Here is a 26,736-nt window from a genome sequence, read left to right as displayed (position 1 = left end):
TATTGTTCAAATTGCACCATAAGAGCAAGCCTCCATCTACTGTTTCACATTTTGTATAGCTTTGAGCGTACCATCAGTATTTACAAAAGCCTTCCAAAAAGAGTGTTTCAACAACACATTACAGTTTTACCACTTAGTTTGAAAACATTTGGTGCAAAATTTTTCATTCTTTAATGCATCTATCCTTTCCACTTCTATTAGTGTTATGCCTCTGCCTCTAAGCACTGCAAGACAAGGGAATTAGGTAGTTTGTGATAGTAATGATAATAAATGTTTTTTCTTCTTTTCTCCCCCAACCTTAACATTATGACTAACTAGATCAAATTTGCCTATTTCTAGCTGATGTAATCTTATTTGTGAACTTTCTTCACCGATATTCATCCCTATAAAGAAACAAAATCATCACAGGAGAGAAGCAACCTTTCTGCTTTCATTAATTACAGCTGAGCATCCCTTTTTGAAATCCCAGGAGGAAGAACATGAGTCCTATAAGGTATACAAAGTATCATATTATTCAAATAAGGCTTTCTTTTACATACTGACTATGTTTGTTCCAGATTAGCATGAAGAATAAACGAATGAGTACAAAATTTCAAGTCAGGAAAAAATTCTAGAGTTGTATCTATATAGAAAGTGGAACACTACAAAGTTCTTCATGTTAATATATTTCATGTATTGCTTAATATTTTACCAAGAAAAGATTATTAAAAAGCATATTATTCCTATGCACCAAGATATTTTCCATTAGTAAGACATAATATTAATATTTTGTGCAATTATTTAGGATTTAATTAAGTGATGAATTACAGTCTTTCAGTATTCTGTGCCAACCTCATTGTCAAAATAACTGGTTGACCTTCCTGGTAAATTAATAGAGAAAATATTATTATATACATTTGTAATCTCACCTGTAAAAAAGTCCCCACTCTTCCTACTTTCCTCTGCAACTTTTCTCTCACAATAGTCTCAGACTTCTGGCCTTAGCAGTAACAGGATACAGATTTCCCTTTTTTGACAAACCTGCATCCTCTTTCTACCTTGCAATAGTCGTATGAGTTACAAGAGTGAAAAAAACAAACAAACAAAAAAAACCCCAAAACCCCACCCAGACAAAATAACATCTTGTTTACATTGCATGTATAATATTAGTAGTATAAGTATATTTATTAATAGCAATTACCTTTGTAAGTGATTTCACAGCTCAGATATATTTACTAACAGTGTAATAACCTAAAAGAACAACCAGAAACTCTCTTGGTTTCAACAAGTATGCAGAATTTCTGATTGATCTTTCAGGTTATTACACTTTGAAACAGCAACAGGTTTAATATACATATACTATTTCCTTCAGCTCCAGAGGTGCAGTCCTCAGGTACCCTGAGTTGAGGTTTGAAAGCATTAAATGGAAGAGGAAAATTATGATTTTCAGTGATTGTTATGTTACTGATTTCAGTTTTCAATAATCATCCCTTAAGCAACGGCTAGTTCAGACAGAAGGCAACTTTAATGTGTTCCTGGCAGCACCAACTGCTGACTACTCTGTGATCCATCTACTGTTTTAACTTAGGCATCATTACTATTTTTCTTCTCACTCCACAAATCAGCTACCAAAATTGTATGTGTTGTTTTTTATGACACATATATTCAATGAAGAAATTCCTTTTCAGAAGTTACAAAAAGTTTACAGTTGGAGTCTTTGCCTTCTTGCATCATATTTAAGAATTTTACCACTAGTCTATCTATCTTGAATTCAGTAGCAAAATGCTGACATAAAACAGAGGCACAAACCTGATGATCCAGACCATTGCTTGTCAGGTTATTCGTAGCAGACAGACAGTTATCAATTGCATAATTTCATTTTAAAACATGTATTATCTGATGTTTCCCCTAGTGGCTTTTTTGGGGAAATGTTTCACAAGCAAGACCATGTAGCAAAACAAAGCTAAAACAGGAACTGCAGATGAAGAACAGATCTGTCAGATAAAGTCATGGTCCCAGGAGATTAATTTAGATCTATATAAGCATCAAGAATCTAGCACGAGAAAGCACTTACTAATCAAGCAGCCTTTTTTTTTTTTTTTTTTTTAATAGTCTTCTGAACGATGTATTTATTTATCTAATGAGAGATGACAGATACAGAATCCATTATCTTCTCATAGCTACTTTTCTACAGCAGAGCCACTGGAGAGAATCTACCTGGGGGTCCCAGCTTCCAGTGGGAAGTGTAAACTAACAAGATTTATGTTGTTGCAAAATTAAGATTTCGACTCAACATGGGAATCTGAATAAGTGGGTGTTCTATATACTTACTGACTGCAGAAAGTATTCCGTTTTTCCCCTCTGGAAGACTGTATTTGATGCAGCTGACAAGAATGAGATGCAGCCACCCAAAAAAAAACATTGCTGCATATTTTAGCATCAGTTGCAAAAATAATGTGAAAAAATCATACTTTCCATGAATTAAACTCATGCCTTATCACCACTTTCCATTCCACCCTCTGAAGTGTAGTGTTAGAGCCTTAATCATGTGAGAGACTCCAGCTTGGAGACTGTCAGCTGCAGGGTGTAACCAACTGGCATCCTCTGTGAGCCCCACAGAAAAGACCTGGATCACCCTGCTGATGGGCTACCTCTACTCCTTACAGACTGTGCAAAATGGCATTTGACAGGAACATACTGAAAGATCAGAGAAGTGAAATCCCAGCAGAGCAAAAAGCCACATTCACGTTGAACTGGAGATTTTTCTCTGTAGTCTGAATCTTTACCATCTTTGAATATCTTCTAAATATATAATAATTCACCTTTCTTGGCAAAAGAAAGCTCCTTTTAGAACAGAGGTACATGACATTTTCTGTGCAGACTAAGAATGCAGCATGAAGGGGAGAATTTCAAGATCTAGGGGCTGGATAAAATAATATACCATCATGAAAAAAAATATTAAGAATAGTATTTCACATTAAAAAAAAAAAAAAGGGATATTTCATCAAGCTGGTTTTTTTTTAACTTTGCTTACTTTGAAGACAGCTAGTTCCTTTCTTAGGCCCTTGCCAGCCTGTCCTTCTGACTATACAGGTCAGCATAGAGAATGATCAGGAAAAAAAGAACAAATGTGAATTGTGATGGTAGGAAAATTTTAATAGTAGCAATAAGGTTGCTTAAATGAATATTATTTGCTTTAACCTATCTGCCCAACCATAATGCAGCTGCTGCTGGAGGTTTCCCACTGAGCTAGCTGTACTGAATAAAGTATTTCTAGAGCCTTTTAGATCACAGAGGAAAGATTTCTTCATTTATATGCCTTCAAGTGGTGCAGCAAAGCCTGTATCTGCCTCTCTGTCTAGTTATAATAAAAAGTCAGCTGTATGTTTTTGCTGCCTTCTTATTTGAGATATCACGTGTCCCAAGGCACTCATATATACAGTTCTAAAAATCTACAGATTGCAATTCTACTTGGCTGCTATTTACAGGCTTATCTTGCTCCTTTTTGCCTGACCGTGGTTCCTGCAGAGTAGCAACTAGAACCTGGGCTGTAATTACTCAGCCACCTGCAGATGCATAGATGAAAACCAGAAAATCAACACTAGTACACAGACAGAGTACAGACACTTCTGAGTCAAGAGGAATTCAGCATATAGAATCAGGTATACAAAAGATCAAGTTCAGGAAACTTAAGTTGTGTATAACTGGGCCATAAGGGTTGGTCAGCTGTCTTCAAGACGTCTACTTTAAGAATGTCTGAACTCTTCTGTCTATGACCTACCAATCTAAATTTATCAAAGGTAATAACATGAACACCACTATAAAAATCCTTTATATTACCCTTAGAAATGCTAGCCAATATTAAGATCTACTGATTTTTTTTTTCATTCACTTGTGTTCATTCACTGGTGCAGTGAACCTGTTCCCTTTTCCTTTGTATTAATACATTTTCTGCTTGCTGTGTAACAGTAGTTCATCCTGCTGCATAAATTAAGGCATCAGGAAAGCATAACAACCCAGCCAATTAATATGCCTAGTGGCTAGTCTGTCTGGGACCTATGTATAAACAAGAGAAAGAGCATCATCTAGTGAATGATTTGGGACACATAACTGGCTCCTATGTGAAATTACTCCGTGGTGGAGGCTCTCTGCCTTCCAGCAGAATGTGTGCATGCTAGCCTCTGATCTCAAAGTGCTTAAAGCTAGGTGGTATGAAACTCCCCAGTGTTTTATAGCAATGCATGAAAAGGAAATCTTCTGCAGTCTCAATTCTGCATTTCAATTTCAAAACTATACTTTCTGATTTTTGATTAGTAACACCCTAGGTTTAAGAATGGGGCAGGGAAGTTGTTTTTGGAAATTTTGTACAGCAACTGCTGTAGTATGGCCTGGTGGTTAAATAATGCTGATAGGCCCAATGGTAATCAAATGTTATCAGTAGTATAACCTCCATGTTAAACTGCACAAAACCTCTGGTAGCAAACCCTACACTTCTAGAGGCAATATCTAAAGAATCAGCTCTGAAGCAGACTTGCACTTAACCTGTTTCTGAGGTCTCCACCCACCCAGGCCTTTAACCTATCATTACCAGAGCTATTTATAATGCTCTAAAGGCCTGATGAGCTTCAGGTCATGGCTATTTAATTATTGAAGAACTGTTTCAAGCAGTGACAGAGAAATGCTGCCTTCTTCCTTGATGTACTATGGTCATATTGTGGCCTCATACAGAAAATGAGACGGTCCATAGAAGTATTTATATAAGCCAGGTAAAATTATGCAGGCACAGTGATGATGTGGGGTTTTTTACCTGTCTCCTTTTGTTGTTATTGTTTTCTATCTACGCTTTTAGCCCGTTCTCTTGATTCTTCTGAATAATTGATCTTATGGTATCATATCACAACAAGCGCATCTTCATTTCTTGCTTCTCTGTTTATATGCATTCTTATTTTTGTTGTTTTCTTTCTAAAATGCTAGAAGTCTTTTGCTTGCTTGTTTTTTCCTACTGTTGTTAGTACTAACCAAAGCATCACATGGACTGCCCAGGGATGCTGGGGGTAGGAAGAAGAAGAAAATAAAGCTGTGAAGAAAGAGGAGAAAAATTCATTTTAATTGTCAGGCTTCTGTAAAGTTTTGCTTCTACTGCTCACATTTAATGCTCCGCAGGCAAATGTGTTTTATGCCCAGGATCTTTGCAAGTGTCTCCATACCCACTAAACCTTCTGTCAATCATTCCCTAGTGTCTGGCCCTTCCAAACTAGTATGTAAACAATAATTTCATAAATTAAGCTACTTCTCAGCCTAATTGCTTGAACGTGTTTTGCAGAGCATGGAAGAAAGTGTTCTATCTCTGCCCCTTCATTGTGGACTTGGTTTATTTTAGATGTGAGTGTTTTGCTGTTACCAATAGGTAAACAAAACTGAGGTAGTGCTCTGCGTTTGTGGGTCAGACCAATTACTTCTACATGTAGCCTTATCATGTGATAATCATTTTAATGCCTGAGAGTCTCTGGCAGTGCATTAAGCAATGTAAAAGGGTCTGTCACGTTTGCCCTCTCAGCTTCAAGAGTCTGTTAGTTGAAATATCGCATAATGGGGCAAAAGCATAGGTTTGATTTTTTTTGTATAGAAGGGACTGGTTTGGAGGTTTTTTTGTTTGCTTGATTGTGTTTTTTTGTTTGTTTGTTTGGTTTTTTTAATGAGGTATCCTAAATAATAATACTTAAAATCTTTTAGCCTGACTGGATCAGTCAGCCTAAATTTTGTCTACTACATATTTTTATCCTTGCAGAAGTCCATTGGGTTAGTCAAGCAAAACTGTTGGACAGATTTCTCATCTAGTTTTTCTGGATAATGTCAGGCCAGGCTAAACAGAATTTAGATATAAATTGCATATAGAAGTAATTTCCAAGGAAGGCCCATTCACAGAATATTAAGACTGTGTTGTTCATCTCCAAGAAAGGAAATGAGACCTTTTGTGTCTTTTCACCGGTTTCTGGAGAATATATTGTCATGTGTGCATCTGTGTTTTGCCCATAGGAGTTCAGAACTTACTTAATGCTGCCCTAAACCAGAAAGCTCATAGAAAATGTATTGTATATTATTTATTTTTCCTGTTTGTAAAGTAGGATGATATCTCTTTATTCAGGTACATGTCATGCAGCTCAAGTGACTCCCTTAGGCTTTGCATAACTAATGGATAATAGTCCAAGTGATTAATTAGTAAACACATCACAAGCCAATATTTGCAACTCTGTCTAGGCCCCATCTGCATGTTTAGGTGCTCTCGCCTACCTAGACATTTGAAAATGAGACTTTGACTCCTGTGTCAATCACATGTTTTTGTGTAATTTGCCCTAAATATTTTAAAATCCTTTGCTTAGAAGCAGTTGTGGAAGTGCAGAGCTCTTATAAAATATACAATTTTTTTTAACTTCTGTTGTTAATATTTGAATATACTTAGACAGACATACTAAAAGAATACTGAATTTCTTTAAAATGTAAATTATTTACAAGAAATCTCTGTGTTCATTACTTTACATAGAAGGATTATGTACTTTTGTCAGTAATTGCTGACATTTTCCATAATTCATATCTGACACTGTGCTAAAAGAAGTTTTTTATATAACTATTTTGTCATGTCTGCTAATGAGGGTGAGCATGAATGCTGTTTACCCATTAAAATGAAGAGAAAATAATATAGTCGTGTATTGTCCCTGATCATTCTTTTAGTCTATATATTGAGGTTTTAGGTACCGTCCTAAGTGGAAGAGCTGTAATGGTGTTACAAAATGAGCATAAATTTTCTGTTTAGCAGATCATATTTTCCTGCTTTAGGAAAAGCAATGGGATACACAGGCAAGACACCGGCAGGCTTTTATGTTAATTGCAGGATGCCATAAGGTTTACTGTCAGAAACATGTAGACAGAAATTACATTAACATGTCCAGGTGAAAAAATGATCTTTATAAACTCTAAGAAATGTTAGTATGTGATACCTTACTGCTGATTTTGAAAGTAAAAGATGTGTACTCACCAAGAGAAAAAGACCCATTCCTAACTCATGAACTTTTCAGTGCCTTAAAGTAGGATCATAATTTTTCATTCATGATAGAATAACAGACTCTATTTCCTTCTCAGTTCCACTAAATAATGCAGCTTCACAAGACAAGACTGATAAAAATCAATTACTAATATTACATAGATTAATACTTAATATACCTCTAAAGAATTATATTTTTTTTTAAAAAAAAAAGATGAAACTTAAAATGAAGGCATATGTATTTAAAAAAAACCCCAAAAAATCACAATCTTTCTGAGTTTGGATTTGTAAAGTAAGAAAAAATGTATTAATGTTTTACTGATGGTAAATAATCTAGTTGAATCCAGGAAAAAAACCCACAGAAAATAATTGTTTTACTTGTTACAAATGCCTACCAAATTAAAGGATTTTTAATCTACAAGAGATGAAACTTCCAGAAAGAAAAGAAGCTAATTATAGTGGAGTTTTTTTTCCATTTGGAAATCTTCTCAAGAGTCTAAACAATGCATCAAGTTTCTGAGCTATAACTGGGTTGCATAGTAAAAGGTACAACTGAATCCTGGGACACAGAAACACAGGTATTTGTAGCTACAGCCCTAGGGAGATTTTTTTTTAAGGTGTTTATACAGTGGTATTGATCTTTCTGGAGTTTCTTCACTGCATCATAGTATTGAAACAAAAGATTTTATATTAATTTAGATGTAGTATGACACCACAGAAAGCTGGTTTCCCAAATCTAGTACTTTCATAGGAAGTCATCTATCTTTATGAAGAAAATAAAGGTTCAGTTTTGGTAGCCAGTACTCATGACAAAATTAAAACACTAAAGGATTTTAGGGTCAGGCTTTCCCTTAAATGTATTTTTTCCTTGGTCCTGTTTGATCTGCCTCTACTAGTGCATTAATTTACAGGTGGTTATATGATGCAGGTGTATCTGTTATATACCTCATAATAAGAGGTTCATATTTATTTCTTTTTGGATCTGTGTATCTAACCATGGCTGACATCAAGGCAAGTTAGTTCCTTTTATCACTTCATCTTCTTACTTAGAACCAGGACTTGCAAGGCCATGAGAGGTACCCAGCTGGTGCATATGAATAGTGGTGAGAATGCTGTCACTGTCACTTCCAATATTCCTGTAAGGCAAGGACTGCACTTCTGAACAGACTGTGGTCTAGCAGAAAGCCAGTCCAGAAGGAAAGGCAAAACGAAACCTCTACTGCCAGCCAGCACAAAGATTTTGTTGACATGCTCGGTGTGAGTCAAACCTATTAAATGATAGCAGTAAATGCAGAAACATTTGGCTAGAACATTGCTATGGTACTAGATGACACAGTCACCTCTCAATTTAAGTCTCTCCTTAAAATAAGTCTGATAAAGGCAGTCACACAACTGAGTAAGGCTAAATTATGAGCTACATCAGTGTTCATCATTAGCAAATCTGTCCATTCATTTTTTTCATTACCAGCCATAGCTTACAGGTTTGTATATTTTTGGAAATCCTCTGTCTAGAAGCATATGTGATTCTTTCCGTATATGTGTATACGTATATATAATATGCATATGTATGTTTCTAGTAAATTAATCTGAAAAATGACAAAATTGTTAGTAAAAGCTTATAAGAACAATGTAGAAAGTAATATATGGAGCCATTTTTAATAATTAGAGAAAGCACAGGAAACAAGTGTTTCAGTTGTTCAAAGTAGCCCTAATATGATAAAGAACAGACATTCTTTTTTTTAAGCAGAAGAATATAGCGAAAGAGAAGCAAGTATCCTCCAGCACTTTTTAAATACACTTAGAACCAGTGCACAAACCTTGGAACAGATGGTTTTTAGGACAAAACCTAAACAAAAAATGAGAACCATAGCCTCAAGTAGGCGATAACGCTAATACCATCTTTGACAGAAATCCTAAGCAGGAGAACATTCCCAGCTACTCTGTGTTTCTTTATGTGGAAAATATCACATTTTAAATACCTTGGGTCATGGGGAGTGTTGAACTTTGGATCTTTCTCTCAGCAAGATAAGAAGAATAAAGACCAGAATAAGATTGTTTTATATTAGCCTACACAGGTAAAAATATAGAGTGCAATATTCATGTCTGATTTCTGAAAATTCAGATATTTAAGGGGGCTTAGGTCAATTCTGCTAGGCAACTTGGAAGAAGCATCTCATCTTCTCCTCATCCTAGTCCTTTGAGGTATTCTGGATCTTAAAAACACTAGGTGTAACCTGCATACTCCCTGATATTATGTTCAGAAGTTTGTTATGAGCAAAAAGGAAATATATCTCATACAGAGAACCATGAAATTACTAGTGATATTGGTGGTATCGTTATGGCCTATATTGATACAGCAGAAACCACTGCTATTCCAGGTAAAATCACACCCACACAGCGCACCAATAATAAAAAATGCTCAACTGCAGCTCTTTTTATGTTGATGTTTTTCAGGGTGCTTCTTTTCCATTTGGTCTGCTATTCTATACTTTAAAAATGGTTTTCTTATCATTGTATGCTGGATATTTGATATAAATGAAATAGGGAAGTACCATCGGATAAAGGATAGGTAAGTATTAGCTCAAACCATTAAGCATTAGATTGAAGAGTTTAGTAAAAACAGTTTGAATAAATGCAGAGATTAACAGTAGTGAACAAGGCCTGTAGTTTAGCAAAAACCACCATCTGATTTTGCTGGTAGATTTTAGCCACTGGACTGTTTCATGGCTAGTACAATAAACAATTTAAGATGAATCAAGACCAGACATGGTGCTATACTGACATCCTGCTGAGCTATAAGTGCTATAAAAGAATAGAGGAACCAAATGAAAGAAAAAACTCTCTTAGCGTATTCATGACAAAGGGAAAGTACAATGTCTGGGGTCTTCTTTCCATGCCAATACTGCTATAAATTCACTCAGTGGAGCAACAGCAAGAGCTTAAATGAACTTAAAACCCAACCTCTAGTTTTATTTGAATATGTTTGGCACTTTCCCATAAGAATGCAAAGTTAAAGGGAAAGAGTTAAATTTCAGCTCACTTGGGCTTGTGTTCTGCTAGTAATACTTGATATTCTGTCTTCAGAATTAAAAATAACTGGATGAAACTGTGCAAAGAAACCAAGATTTACCTGTTGTCTTTGGAGGGAACTAACATTACAAAGAACCATAAGTGTTCTGGAAGGTTTCTGCAAATATTTCATTTGGGTGTCATGTATTGTATCCTAGATTGGACTTTAGTAATAATACTATCAAATGAACACTTTTTTAAAAAAATCCACCACCATCTGGTGATTAATATTGCTTAACAACACAGTGATATTTCTTGTCAAGTGAGTCTTTTCTAAATCAATATCACTTTAGAAGCCCCATCTATTATAAATAACAACCTTTTACTTATTCAGTGTTTTCATTCCCCTGAGTTTGTTGCAACTTTACTTACCATTCCAGCAAACCTGGTCTGACATCCCTAACATCCTAACCAGTACATGTATAATTAACAGTAAGCAAACAGCGTCAGGAAAATTAATAGTGACAGTCAAAGCACCAAGACCAATTCCTCATCTCTTACCCACACATACCCAGAAATGTCTCTTACAGTCTGATGTAGATATTACATAGCATCTGAGAATCTCAGAAAATTAGACCTATTTCCAGGAGAAGGTAATATTGAAAAGACTTAATGGAAAAATTAGATTTATCTATAAAGTACCCTAGATTTATCTATACAAGTTGCAGGTCTGGAATAATTTAAATTTTTACTTTTGAAATATGACCTTTCTCTGTCTTTCTAGCTCTTAGAATGTAGTTATTGTAAAGATATGCATTTCTTGTTCCCTGAAAATCTGCAATTCTCTAGAATTTCCACTTTTTTTATATGTATATTTAATATTGAAGGTTGTATCTTTAGTTCAAAAAGTAGTCAAGAGATGGAAGACAAAATAAGGACAAGAAACATTCCCAAAACTCTGAAACTGTTGCCTAACTGCTTCAGACTTTCTTATGGAGGCTATAACCCAAGAAATCTTCATAACAACAGTTCATATGACAATATGCAAAATGTATCTGGGTCTTTGGAAAACAGTTTTGTAAAACATAAAAGAGGACAGATGACTGATAAGCCATGAAGTATCAGGCATCCAGGGCAGATAGGTAAGCAAGCACACTGGAGGCAGAGAACCTTTAAAGGAACGAGTAATGAAGAAGGATAAGTGAAAGTGAGAAGTACAGAAGGGTAACAACACTTTCCTATTGGTGAGCTACCACCTGAGCCTTTTCACTGATTTTTACATTGAAATGAGATGACTCCTAAAGAAGGAATGGTGTCAGCAATGCCTGCAGTTCTGTCTCTAGATTCTCATTGCCAACAGGTTCAAGTCGTCCTTCAGTTAATAATACCAACACAGGCATGATTTCATAGATTAGACCACTAATCTTTAGTGAAAATATGTAAATTGGTGCTTTATATTTTATGATTAATGAGCTACAACAATATTTAAGCTAACATATTTCACTCACCAGTGTAGTCCTAGGGAAGAAGAGATGACTGGCAAATTCAGAACCTTAACATTTCAGAAGTATGCTGCATTGTGTATAAAATTACAATGTTTGTATTCACAAACAACTCTTGAAAGTGAAAAGACTGACATATAGCCTGTATACTTATATGTGCACATATTTTCTATCTGATATACATAGCTTTAGATAACAGTCCGAAAAGCTCTTTGCGATCTTGAAGCAGAACAGACAACAAAACATTTACAACTATGGACTCTTAAAAGAACTCCTGGGATAAAACACTTGCACTGAAACCTCCATCTATTCAGGCGGTTGGTTTGTTCATCACTCTTGAAAGAAACAACAAATTTCAGGCTTGATTTGGACAGCCAAGTGAACATTTTGAGAATTTCCAGGAAAAATTACTTCTTACTATATTGCTTTGGAAACGATTACAACTAGTGTGCATTTATTTAATTTTGAAGAAATTAAGGACAGCAAACCAATCCATGGCCAGTAATAGCTGAAGCAGTGGAAGTGTCCACCAGAGAAAGAAGTCATGTGGGCAAAGTTAAAGACTGCAAAAGGGTCAGTCATCAAAGTGCCTTCAATCTACCTGTGGCAATCCAAGAAGAAGGAAGACAGCTGGTAGACCACAATCAGGGTGAGGAGTAGGAGGGGAGGATGCCTTGTGAAGGGAGAAGCAGAATCATATTAAAAAATCACAGAAACTACAGTCTTTTGATGGAAAATAGGTAAGGGATGAGAGTTGTTATTATTTTCCACATGTCAAGCAAATGTTCATTATGCAACAAACCTTTCAAGAGAAGCTAGCCATCCAGGAGGTTGAGTGAATTAATTGTATAGCTGTGAGGAAAATGAGAGCTACCTATGCTTGTTCTCCATGCTTTTCCTCTCCACTGGAGGGTCTGGTTTGGGGAAGGTCTAGCAGGGGTTTTGTTTAGTGTTTGCTCAACCACCGGAGCTTTAATTTGATTTATTTATGCTTGTTTTGCATAACTGTGCAAAGTATCACTTGCACATCATTTTGCTCCTCCTTAGCTGATGGTTAAAACAGAAATTAACAGGATAAAAAGGATTTATAGAGCACTAATATGGAGTCTAGCTGTATCAGTTGGTTTTACTTTAATAATACCACTAACCAGTAGAGACAGGAAATCACTAAAGTTGAAAAGAACTGCATGAGTTTTGATTTTCTTCTATAAGACAAAATAAACAGGCATCTAGCATAAGTAGCAAAAAAAAAAGATATAGGCAAGGAATTTTGTAAAATAAAAGAGATGAGAGGATGAATGATATATTACAAAGATGTCAGTCACATGCATTCCTCTGGTTGCGCTACAATTATGTAAGTTTAAATTGAAGTAGGTCCTGTTATGTAAAGTATTTCAAGAGGTAAATTCAATACATATAGGTCCTACAAGGCGTTTGGTTACCCATGCATTACAGCATACTAAATATAAAAGCTAAGTTTCTGTAAAACAACTAAATAATTAAAAAAAAAAAAACAACTATTAATTCATCCATGCTGCACAAACACATAATTTTGGCATCTACAAAAAATGTGACCCATTAGTTTTTCAACATGGAAGGTGAAATGAGAATTCTCTGCCTACCTGCATGTGAAATTCAGTTTTCAGATAATAATCTGAGTTTCAGAAGTGTGACTGCTTTTATGGAAGAGATCTATTCCATCTAATTTGGTAATGTGTTTCTGTATACCTGCCGTCTTTTGGATGCAAACAGAAGTGCTAACAATACAGTGGTGGTGGGAATGGATCACTCAAAAATCTGCCTATGTTCAATCAAGAAGTTCATAGTTTTCTGAGCTCATACTATTTCCTTATCCTGAGATATAAAATAGCACTAGTATTTTGTATATATACAATTGTATTACAATATGTTGTTGTAAAATGCATATATACATATGTTTAATCTGATATGGGAAGGCATCCTGTAGTGGTATACGCACCTTCATGCTTTTTTAATAGCAAAGACTAGAAACAGCTAAAGAAAACCAGTCACATACCAGGAATAAACCTGGCAATCAACAAAGACTTCAGAAATAGTTATTCATTTTATAACTTACAGAATAATTTAAAATTTAAATATTTGACTTATGACATGTCAGCTAGTCTGCTAACCATCTTGAGCTTATGAAGTGAACATCACCTTTTAATTTTAATCTTTGAAGTTTAAAGATACTTTTATAATTTGTCTTGGAATCAACCACAATTAAGATTTTCAGTAGCAATTACCTAGATTTAGTCTGTTACATTCAGTCTCTGAGGATGCATTCACTTTATGGCATTCTGAACATCCTCCCTATCTGTGTAAAAGAAGCTGGTACTCCAGATATAAAATTGTCTTGTCGGGAAGTAAGAGTGGAAACAGGCTTAGAGTTTTGAAAAACTACAGGAAAATATTGCATAAGATACCAGAGTTACCACTGAAATCATAAGTGAGCAGTGCTGGAACAGATGTTTAATCCTCTTTCAATTATGTTTCTTTCCAAGACATCTTAAATGTTAATCTGCATCTCAATAAAATTGAAGAATGAAACCCTGTTCTACTAAGTCAATGGCAAAAATTTAGCTGATACCTTTTCATATTAAAATCAAGGATCACATCCTCTCAGTGTAGTCTAAATGTATTATAATTGTATGTTGTGAATACATCATTAATATAAATGCTATAGGCCTATATACCTAGAATTTAATTGCTTTTCTGCATCAAAACATGCAAAACGTAAGAAAAAAAAAGCTTTAAAAAGCAGTACTCTGCCTTTCATTGCAATGGTCTATAGCAATAAACAGTAGTTCTGCAGCTGTACAATGGTATCTTATGCCATGCTTAAGATACCAGTACACAAATGGCATAATGTAATAGAAAATGACACATCATAGGTTGTTACTAGCTCACTGACTCAAAGAAAAAAAGAGATCATATTTATTAAAATCAGTGATGGTTTGGAGAGAAGAGCTGCAGAGGAGGGGAGATCTTCTGTCCAAATGGTCTATCATTGAAGTGATTCCCTTCTGCATCTAAAGAGAAAGTCTGGTCTGTGACAAGGACAGTCCATTAACTGATGTGACCTGATTAGGCTCATAAATGCTGCTGCCTGTATTATTCAGACAAACAAAAGGTAAAGAAGCGAGGACTCTAAGGCAAAGGGATCCCACCCGGGTGGGTGCTCCAGCTTAATTCTTTTTACACTGCATGAGTAAACCAAATGTCCAAGTAACCAAATGTCCATGAGTAAACCAAAGTTCAAGAGAGACAGTCAAGCAAATGATGGGATTATAGTTCAGGATGAAAAGATGTGGGAGGGTAGGGAGGAATGATAAATGCTCTTTCACCAGAGGAATTATAAACAAATTTAATCTTTCTTAATAAAGTATTTAATTCTCCTCCCTGTGTCAGATCATTCAACACATACTTATATGGTAAAAAAAAAAAATATCTTTTTTCAAAATTACAGTTCTTACCTCATAATTTAAAGTATGTGTCAAAACAGTAACTGCATTTATTACATTTTCCCCAATACATGAAAAAGTATTTTTATTTTGAAACAAGTTACAGAAACAAGTGGAGGAAAATGCAATCTATATTTCTCTAGGATAGCAAAGGAAAACAGAATAAGAATATAGAAAAGTTGTAATTGCTAATTTTTCTAATTAATGATGCCCAGACTAAAACCAAATATTCAAAACATGATGCAAATATTACATGAATTCCCATAGCAATCAAATGAGACTGTTGCTTTATGCCATTTAGTGACAGAGACAAGCCAGCAAAAAAAAAAAAAAAAAATAAATCACAGAGACCATTGCTGTCAGTTTATTCATTGAAAGCAAGAGAGAAGAATCAGTGCATTTGGTTTATGTTGTGAGGTTTTGGTAGCTGGGGGCACTAAAAGGGGTGATTGCTTCTGTGAGAAGAGACCAGGAGCTGCTGCCATGTCAGACAGAGCCAGCTCCAGTGGCTCCAGAACAGACCCTCCGCTGGCCAAAGCTGAGCCCATCAGCAATGCTGGTGGCACCTCTTTGATAAAGGTGTGAAAGGGTAAAAACCACTGCACAGCAGCTTTGAGAAAGAGGAGCAAGAAAAATGTGAGAGACAGTCCAACAGACACCAAGGTCTGTGAAGAAAGATGGAGAGGAGGTGCTCCACGTGGTGGAGCAGAGACTCCCCTGCAGCCCACGAACAAGACCATGGTGAAGCGCATTGTCCCTCTACAGACCATGGAAGACCACAATGGAGCAAATATCCACCCTGCAGCCTGTGGAGGCTACACAGCACCAGGTGGATGTGTTCTGAAGGAACCTGCAGCCCATGGAGAGCCCATGCTGGAGCAAGCTCCTGGCAGGGACTGCAACCCATGGAGAGGAACCCATGCAGGAGTAGGTTTTCTGGGAGGAGCTGTGGCCTGTGCGGGACCCATGGAGCAATATGTTCCTGAAGGATGGTACCCTGTGGAAAGGACCCATGCTGGAGCAGCTCTTGAAAACCTACAGCCCATGGGAACAGCCCACATAGGAACAGTTCATGGAGGACTGTACTTCACGGGAAGGACCATGCACTGGAACAAGGGAACAGAATGAGAAGGAAGGAGGGGCAGAGAGGAGCTGCTCTGAACTGTTCTGAACTCTAAGCCCCATTACTCATCCCCTTTAGTCACTCAGGGGCAGAAAAGGTGGAAGAGTTGGGAATGAATGAGTGAAGTTGAGTGTGGGAAGAAGGAGGCTGTGGAGAAGATGTTTTTAGTTTTGTTTTTGTTTCTCACTATCCTACTTTATTTTTTAATTAGCAATAAGTTAAATTAATTTTCCCCTTTGATTCTGTTTTGCCTGTGATGGTAATTGTTGAGCAATCTCCCTGTCCTTGTCTTGACCACATACTTACTTTCTCCCAGTGTTGCCAAGGAGGGAGTGAGAAAGCAGCTTGGTGGACACCCAGCAGCCAGCCAAGATCAACCCACCAAGGTCAGACATAGCAGATACAGACTATAATCTCATCCTATGGTTTATATTACTTAAATGTTTAGGGGGTTCTGTCAAACAACTTCTGCTTTTTTGCAGAGAGGTGATCATGCACTAGAACTTATACATAGTACAAGACCTGTTTAGTGAATGCTTAATTAAATGAATATGTATGCTTCAGTAAAAAGAAATGCAGCTGAAAATTTTAAAGGTTATCTTCTGCAGATCTGCAGATTAGCAAGACAGGTGGAAATGATTTTTTTTTTTGGGGGGGGGGAGGGGATTGGAGTTGTTTTTTTGGTTGGTTGGTTGGTTTTGTCAACCAGCTTTTAAAATACAGCCACTCCTAAGGTAACCCCCGAAATGAGTATCTTAACAGATACAGCATTGTCAGCATGTTAAAGAGAGTGACTGCATGCGAAAACAAACCACACAATAACTATATTAATTAGAAAAGGCAGATGATCCTACCATTCCTGAAGATTTAAAAGGTAGCTCAAGGCACAAAATGGTGCTTGCTAAGATCAGGACTCAAGAAGCATACTTTTGCTAAGGACACAATGCAGAAATTGATATGTGTACAAGCATGCATCAGATTTGATTACATGCATATTCCGAATTAGGATATTATTTGGCCCCTTCCACATATAAAGGTGATCGCTTTCTAGTCATATGGATAGCATGCATGACATCAAGAATATGGAGACAGAAATGTCCATGAGCCTGCAAAGATATACTTTCCCCTGTCCAGCTTATATCTGCATAATACTACAGTGTGTAGAGACACAAGTTTGGTCAGAGCTGCGTTTGTATGTTGCCAGGGTTGCACTCATCAGAACAACTAATTGACTATGTCTTATTACTGTTATTCTTCTGTTTCTAATATAGCTTCATTAGCACTATTTTGTGGGGCCTTACCACATATTTCTTGCCCGGAGCAGGGTTACACTTGCCATTTTGCAAAACAAGAAAATATGGAGAAAACCAAAATTATGGGCAAGTATGGAGAGGCAGAAAAGGAAAAGAGGGGAGATAAATTATGAGAGAATAATCAATATCAGCAAAGTTAAAAATCAACAAGTAAAGAAAGTGCCTGAAAATGTGTAAGGAACCTAAACAGTTGTAGCTCTTGGACCATGCCTTGCAGAGTATGGCATATTGCCTTACAGAAGAACTGTAAACTTGGCTTACTGGTATAAGATTGCAAAGCACAGAGAAATGTCTGCACAAGGAGGAAGTAATGGTATCCTGGATCAGGACTATCTGCAATGAAGATAACAAGAAGAAAGCTAGTAAACTGGTCCACTTAACATGTTAGACGAGCAAGCATACAACAATGTGCAACATATTATGAAGAAAAAAGAAAAAAGAGGATCTGTACACCTTAATACATAGCCAAAATTATAACCTAACTCATTCAGCCTTAGACTGGTGGCATAAATCACATGACTGGACTATTATTCTAAAGAATACCAATTTCTCAGATTCGTAAGATAGGCAAATAAATACCAGCCAAAGGGGGATGTATTTCAGGGATACATCCTTCTGCTCAAAGGTCAAGAATATAGAGGAAGATAGACTTTCTGTAAGGTTCTGGGTCATGGTAGATCACCTTCCTTCCTCAGAAGGAACACACCTAGTCTAAAGTAAAAAATTATCAGAAACAACCAAGAATTTCTTAAAGAAACTGTATTAAAAGCACAGATTCAAAATACCTATTTTGGAAGAAGACGGGACCCTTAGTGAGAGACCAAGATGTCTGTACCGTAAGTTTGTTTCAGAAACCTCACTTGAATACAGACAACAAAGTAGATATTGAATTCTGAATTATAACATGCATGTTAGGACCAAAAATCAAAGTAATATCTTCATTCTCTTTACTCACTAGAAAATTCAGTAGGAAAGTCACTAACTACTTTTATAAGAAAGGGTCAAAGCCCTTCCACTAGTTTCTATTATCCATTAGTATCTATTATCCATTAGTATCCATTAGTTTCTATTTTGAAAATTAATGAAAGATACATAATGTCTCAGAAAACTGGAATTTCTTGGCCTGTCTGAAAGAAAGAAATAAAAAAGACTCAAAATACTATATATCATTCAATTGAGGCCCAATTTTTAGCAGAACTTTGAAGCAAATAATACTACATACTAGTTGAAAACATCTTAAAAAATTTAAAAAAAAATGTTGACTATCAGTCACCACCTTGTCAGTGAAGACATTTCTCTGCCTAATCAAATTTCCATCTTAGGCAATGCATTGCCTTTAATGAACAAAGAATAGGTTTCACATATTTAGACACTAGTAAAGTCTGGGATAGTATTTTATGTGACATTCCAGGGCAAGTTAGGGTAACATAACCTGGGTGAAAACTCAATCAAATGGATGCAGAACTGGTCAAGAAACTGTTCAGTGAACAGCAGCTGAAGGTCACAGTCAAAACTGAAAAAAATGCGTTGAATAATTTTCTGTGGGAATTGGACCACAATCTTTTGCTATTCAGTATTTTCAAGCTCAGTAATGCCAGACTATCGGGGCACTTATGAAGCAGACATACTGCACCAAACAAGGAGATATTGCAAACTGTGTTCAACAGTATCATTTTCATTTGGTTGTTTACATGGTTGTTAGATGCTCTGCATAGCACTCTGCTTCTAACCCCATCAATCAAAGCTTTGTACACAGCCATGCTATGGCCAGCAGTCTGCAGACCATAACTACTCTGTTTTCCCTTGTGCTTTATTCATTGAATGTTCTTTCCATGTAAGTACCATACAGATAACCTGTCACTCTGGTTCTGTCTTCAGGAGGGAGTGATATGGCATGCTGCAAATCATTGTATGAGCTTTTCTTTCAGTAAATATCGTTAGATATTTTTCCTCTGGCTTTTTTTATTCAAAGCCTTTAATATGGATTAGTCTTTAACTAAAATCCACTCTCAGTCACTGTTTCTTTTTTACCTGCACTCCTTTATTAAAAAAAAAAATTAAAAAAAATTATAGAGCTACCACATAAGCATGAAATATATATTAAAGTACTAGTATATGCATGAGAATTCATGCAATCATGTAATCATACAAAGGAAAAAGAAGCACTAAAACCTTTTAAAAGAGATCAGCATTAATTCTGATTGGGTTTAGTATTTGGTTATTCAAGGAGTTGGGTAATTACCAACAACACATAGCAAAAAAAAAACCAAAAACCAACCAACCCTGGTGACCTGCTAATAAACTCTAAATCCTAAAATCAATGCCAGGCAAAGGGTCACTCTCTAATCAACTAAAGGATTTTAAAGCTGTCAGCTACTTTCAGCTACAAGAGGCCAACAAGTGCACAGAAACAGTTTCAACTTTATTGGCATAATAAGCAAAACCACTGTGTCTGTCTTAAGTAAACACAGTAGTGAAAAAACAAGGAAATTGTGTTGTATCAACACAGAAACATGATTTAAGCAGCTGTAATTTTCCAAGTGTTTTGTGTGTCTATCTGATATATAATCAGTTCACAGAACCAAAGATGAATATAGCAGGACAGACATTGTTTCTCCAACTCAGCTCTGCAAATTGGTACAATTAATTATCTTATCAGCTGAATTTGACCTATTTTTACTCTTAAAATCAGTGGATTTATGAAAGTGGCTACGCTTCCCAGAACTTGAGATATTACTTTTGTTAGGAAAACTGTCTAGGGAATCAAGCAAGTTTTGAACTTCTGTAGCACGTTAATTCATTTTTTTAAATTTTTTTTTTAACAGGACTAGATGTATAATCAAGGCAATTCTTTCTAATCTACTTTTGTCTTTAAACTTGTTTCATTTGTAGTGGTCTTTTGAACAGAGATGGACAAAGTAGCAAAAAAGAGCAATTAAATTCACAAAAACCTAATTACATTCTAAAAGCAAAAGTTTAAAATAAAATTGCTGTCATTGAAACAGCAGGTGCACCTTAACACATTTCAGTTTTAAGTATTACATCGGTATGGTACTTGAACACTTGAGCAGTAAAGAATTTCCATTTTCCCAGGAGGATACACAGAGTTATCCTAACGTCTTGCTATTGAGCAGGGTTAGATACCTATCTACCCAGAGTTTGTTCAGGCACAAAGAATGAAAAAGAACTGAGTATGGGTGCCTTCCTTAAAATGCCTAGCTGATATGGTCTGAATATGTATAATTGTCAGTGTTTTTTCAAGGGAGCTAACAGAACTACTAGTGCCAACTTGGAAAGACCACCCATAATCTGAACAATTGCATTCCTTTGACAGCTGCAAGAATAGACGTCATTAGATGGCATTCAGTAGTTCATTTTAACGAGATTCCAATGATTGGTATTAGTCTTCATTTCTTTATCATTCACAGTTGGCTAAGTGTATGAGGATGAAGTAGGGTAATACCTCCTGAATTAGGTTTAGAGTTAGAGGGGAGGAAAAATGTGTGCATGATAAATGGATGCATTTAGATGTCACATTGCTGTGTCTCTCAGATATAATGTTCTGAAAGTGGTTTCCTCTAGGGCAGCGGGACAACCCTCTGAGTGATGATTTAAGGTACACAAAAGCAGCCTACATGTTTGGGGCTTTTCTATTCAGCAAACCTACATACTAAAATTGAACTGATACTGACTGAAATCCTTATCAAACTAAGTCAGCTGCTGTAGTTTTTTTAAACGAAAGTCAGAGAACTTAACTTGAAATCTGAATTTCATTGCTTGCGGAGACATTTTACTATGCATCATTGAGTCTTGACAGTGTTAACATATAAAGCCTTTTCCCTTCAGTGCAATACTTGAATTTTATTTTTGACAGTGTTAACATAGAAAGCCTTTTCCCTTCAGTGCAATACCTGAATTTTATTCAAAGATTATATTTTTTATTTATGAATCTTGTTCAGGGGAAAAAAATGGATTTTTAATTCAAGCTTCAAATGTGCTGCATGACTACATAGCTAACAAAACACATGGGAATAGCAATTTCTATCAAGTGAAGCAAAAACGACTGAAACTATCTGAAATGTGTTACAAGAGTTTTTTTGAGAGGCTTGATCACTGCTGTGGAAAATGAGAGGTAAAGGAGGCAATGTTTAAAATAAAGTAAAGAAAGAATTTCTAGTTACAACTAAAATGTTTCTAGTTGTTCTCTGCACAATTCTACCTGGAGTTTTATAGAACATTCTAAGCAACTAGATTTAAAGGACAAAGAGAATATCTTTTGCCATGCCTGAAATAAAAAGTACGTTGTCTTATAGCAAACACCATTATGAGTGGTGGTATCTAGTACCGACTTACTCAGGAAGTAGTTAATGTACTATGCTCTCAATATATGTTATGTAGTATAGATGGCTTAGATGGATGGACCACTTGGTGGATGAGGAATTGGCTGGATGGTCACATTCAAAGAGTCGTGTTCAACAGCTTGATACCCAAGTGGAGAACAGTGACAAGTGGTACTCCTCAGGGTTCTGTACTGGGACCAGAGTGGTTCAACATCTTTGTTGGTAACATGGACACTGGGATTGAGTGCACCCTCAGCAAGTTTAGTCCACCAGCTGGACGGAAGTGATGCCATCCAGAGGGATCTTGACAGGCTGGAGAGGTGGGCCTGTGTGAACCTCATGAAGTTCAACAAGGCCAAGTGCAAGACCTTGCACATGGGTCAGGGCAATCCTAAGTACAAATACAGGCTGGATGGAGAATGGATTGAAAGCAGCCCTGAGGAGAAAGACCTGTGGGTGTTGGTGGGTGGGAATATCAACATGGCCTGGCAATATGCACTTGCAGCCCAGAAAGCCAACCATATCCTGGGCTGTATAAAAAGAAGCCTGAGCAGCAGGTCGAGTGAGGTAATTTTCCTCCTCTACTCCACCCTTGTGAGACGCCACTTGGTGTACTGTGTTCAGCTCTGGGGCCCCCAACATAAGAAGGCCATGGACCTGTTGAAGTGAGTCCAGAGGAGGGCCACGAAGATGATCAGAGGGCTGGAGCACCTCTCCTATGAAGACAGGCTGAGGAAGTTGGGGTTGTTCAGCTTGGAGAAGAGAAGGCTCTGGGGAGAGCTTAGTGCAGCCTTCCAGTACCTCAAGTGGGACAAGAAGAAAGCTGGACATGGACTTTTTACAAGGTTGTGTAGTGACAGGACAAGGGGGAATGGCTTTAAACTAAAAGAGGGTGAATTAGATCATATAGAAGGAAGAAATTCTTTGCTGTGAAGAGTGGTGAGGCTCTGGAACAAGCTGCCCAGAGAAGATGTGGATGCCCCATCCCTGGAAGTGTTCAGGCCAGGCTGGATGGGGCTTTGAGCAACCTGGTGTGGTGGAAGGTGTCCCTGCCTATGGCAGGGGTTAGAACTAGATGATCTTTAAGGCCCCTTCCAACACCAACCATTATGTGATTTTATCATTCTTCCACAGTACTGCTGTAATAGTGGGCAAGCCTTAGGGGGTCATTGTTTCAGTACAGAGAGATGCATTATTCTTGTGTGCATAGTAGCTTTTCTCATGTCAAGTTATGTTTTAGATGTTCTTCTATCTTTAGTCACACTGAGAAATTGATAACACTTCTGTTTGTGCTTCTTCAGATTTAGTTTGAGGTTCATAGGAATGGCAAAATCTAGTGGTGTGGAGGCAATGCAAGATTTTTCAGCTGTGCAGTCCTGTTTGGTATCTTGGCTTTGTTACCAAGCAAAAAACCAATGAACATATTCTCTGAGCTAGATGTATTAAATCACATCAGCTGACCTCAAGCTCTATTTAAAGCAACAAAATAAAGAATAATTAGGTAAACACTGCATCGTCAGAGAGCACTTACTGTCTGGCTGCTAGATGTGAGATGATACTATTACGACTACAAGTTGTAGGCACAGTTTGTTCAAAGCCCAGTCCAAAGGGCAGTAATGCTCCTATTGACATTTGTAGAGGTTAGATTGAATAAGTTATGGCTGAGATTAGGGAAAAAAGAAAGAAAAAAAAAAAGTCTTTTGGAAATCATGCAGGATCCAGTGTAACAGAAAAGTCAGTGATTTGTATTAAAAACACAGCCATACTGGGTCCTGCTGTCCAGGTTTTGATAGCAATGGGGTCTGTGGTAGCGGCCCCTGTGTGGCGGTGGCAGGGATGCCCTGTGCAGGGCACAGCCGGTTCCAGCTGGTTCCAGCCGGGCACAGCCGGTCCCAGCCGGCTCCACCGGCCCCAGCGCAGGGCACAGCTGAGCCCCGCAGCCACGGGCGGGCGCCTCGGGGAAAGCCGGGCTGAGAAAGGGCAAAACGGTGCCCGGCAGCCAGGGCTGAGGGCAACGGGGTGAGAAACAGCCCGGCCAGCCCCGAGGGGGCAGCGGGAGGGGGCAGGGGGCTCCGGGCGCCCCCGCACAGACACCCCCGCGGGCCCGGGGCAGAGGAAAAGTGTGAGGAGAACGGAGTGGCAGAGAGGAACTGAGATGGACCGACCGGACCCTGCTTTTGTTTTTGTTTTTCACCATCCTTCACAATTTTTGATTGACAGTACATTAAATTAATTTTCCCCAAGTTGTGTAGGTTTTGCCTGTGGCAGCAACTGGTCAGTGATCTCCTTGTCTTTATCTTGCCCCACAAGTTTTTCTGTCGTATTTCTTCCCCCAGTCCTGTTAAGGAGGAAGAATGAGAGCGGCTGTATGGGTGTCTGGCCGCTGGGCCAGGTCAACCTACCACAGCGGTCTACCAAGAACTAAGGACAGACTGGACAGGAAAACAAATTTAAAGAAGGGACTTGGTAAGTCTATGAAAACGTTCATAATCCACTCATTGACCTAAAAGGACTCTTCAGGTGCTGAGGGGCATGCGGTGGGTGATGGCGGGGCCTGGCAGCCACAGCCCATTCTACTCCCCAGCCAGGATAAGGGCAGTCAGGGGGGGCACTGGGGCAGCCCCAGTCCTGGGCATCAGGCACCTCCCTGGGGACAGGGACAGGACGGGGACCGGATGAGTGTGGGCCTACAAGTGGGCCTGGCTTGGAGAGGCCCATGGCCATTAAGGCCAGGGCTGTGGGCATTTGGAGGCTGGCCCCGCTACAGTGTCACTGGGATAGGGGCTGACCCCAGCGCATCGTCAAGTTTAAAGAACGCATTCACATAAATCATTAGCTGTCTGCCCAAACTATATAGCAAAAATTAATCATGAGATCTTTTAAAGCATCTTAGTTGCTAGTGATTTATTTTGCACTAACTGAAGAATGTAAGAAAAACAGAGAAGTTAAAAAATCATTTTTCTGCTCTAAATTTCCTATTTACTTCTATTTCTGCCATGACTGAGAGCAAAATCAGAAAATGCAATAGGTTTAAATTTACTTACAAATAAAAAACAAATAATAAAACTAGCCAGTGGAATTGCATAAGGGGAACCTGGACTTGTCCCCTCAGTCTTGAGGCCAAGAAATAAAAAAAAAGCTTCTTGTTAGACAGAAGTCTAAGTACCAGACAACCTAAATGAATCTTTAACTCCCAGGTGTGATAAGGAGAAGGCTGCTGAAAGCAGAGCTCCTGATTTCCTCATGCATATGTTCCCGCCATGAAACATGATAAGAAGTTAACAGCCATAACTCCCAAGTGTTGCATTGGGTGACTTCTTTTTGTCATCATACAAAACCCCCTTTCTTATTGTTGTATAGCTGGCAACAGTGTGAACACATAGCAGTTGGATATGTGACTAAGAGCAAAAATTCATTTATAAAGCCCTGCTGGGAAGCAGTTTTGCTCCATCCAGCAATACACAAAAGATAGCTCATCATGCCCATCCACAGAAAATATAGGCTTCAGGAACAGCAATATCCTGATGTAGGTCAGCTTGCCACTGTGTTTTTGCAGGACAGAAGGAAAAAACCCATCATTATCTCTTCTAATACCACAGCCTTGATTTATAGACAGTTACCTGCATTTTGGCTTATCTGCAGTGGTTAGAATAGGAAATTTTTGAATACAAGACACTTGAATTTCACACATCACTCATATTTTTCCTATACATAATATTCCATAATGCTCTGTAAGGGTCTTTAATAATGTAGAGGCATCAGTCATGGTTAAAACATAGATTGGAACAGTATCTGTTAAAAAAGAAAAATAAATGCCTCTAGCACATACCACCCGCTGTCATTTCTTTCCTAATCTGCTCCCTGCATCTTGGAATGCAAAACATTTTTCCCCCAGGAAGACTATCAGGACAGCATCTTTGAACTGAGAGACAATCTGAGCCTGTTATTTCAAATGGAAGTAGCAGAGCCGGTGAGCCATCCAAGAATGAAGTGGTCCCTTCAGTCCTGCAGTTCATGCAAGAATGCTAAAAAACAGACAGAGATATGTGAATATGAATACATCACACAGAAATCTGGCTCCAATGTCACCCCAAATGACTTAGAATTAATATCCCAGTCAGTATAGATCACCAAACACAAAGCTTGCTTTGTTTGTTTGTTTGTTTTTTTCTCTCCCCAGTTTGATGCAACAGAAGTCCTTGGTTCTACCAAATAAACACAATAGTAAAGATGATGTATTGAAGCTTTTCAGCAGAAGGATAAAAGCTGTGTAAATTTGATACAACTGTACAGAATTTGTTGCTATGCTATGACTTTTGGCTTCTCTCTTTAAAATACTGTTTGTCAGTAGTTTAAACTCTTAATTCAAATCAAGTTATTAATTTTACCATACATTTAATTTTTTTTAAATGGAACAGTATATGAAGGGTGTTTATGTGTGGTGTGAGTCTGTGGAAGGTGTTGATCTGCTTTACTGAGTAAAATTGGATCTATAATCAGAACCTTGTAATATAAGGCTTTTATTTTTCTGGTGTTCCTAGAATATTCTAAATAAAATAGGCAAAGGTATTTATTTATATGAGCAAAATTTTCTCTTGCATTTTGTGCAGAAGCAAATTAAATGCCCGTGACTAAACTGGATTATATGACTATTGTGACCAGTATATTGTTGCAAGTTCGGCATAAATAAATAAGTTGCTAACCATGGGTGGTACCTGTCCCATTTGCAAGTGACATTGACTGAACTAATAAAATGCTGTAAGTTAGACATAAGCTGGTGTATCCTGATAAAATTTAAATACAAGAAACAAATGTTCCACATATCAAGTAGGAAGGAATACAGAGCTCACTGCAACAAAATCAGTCCCCCACAAAATCTCAGTGTGGTATCAATAAACTCTAAGTATGCATGAAATGCAGTCTTCATTCTGCAAAAGGAAGAATTATAA

General features: G+C 37.5%; 1 long non-coding RNA gene across 1 annotated transcript; it reads left to right on the top strand.

Moving 5' to 3' along the window:
* The first annotated feature begins 11,864 nt into the window (after positions 1-11,864).
* Positions 11,865-25,863, top strand: LOC130146257 (uncharacterized). Its single transcript, XR_008820842.1, has 4 exons — positions 11,865-12,269; positions 16,451-16,520; positions 24,124-24,253; positions 25,683-25,863. It is a non-coding gene; the product is annotated as an uncharacterized LOC130146257 (long non-coding RNA).
* The last annotated feature ends 873 nt before the right edge of the window (positions 25,864-26,736 follow it).

The sequence above is a fragment of the Falco biarmicus genome, chromosome 3 (assembly GCF_023638135.1).
Source record: "Falco biarmicus isolate bFalBia1 chromosome 3, bFalBia1.pri, whole genome shotgun sequence".
Classification (NCBI taxonomy): Eukaryota; Metazoa; Chordata; class Aves; order Falconiformes; family Falconidae; genus Falco; species Falco biarmicus.
The sequence above is the reverse complement of the archived record's forward strand: the minus strand, read 5'-3'. Positions and strand labels throughout refer to the sequence as shown.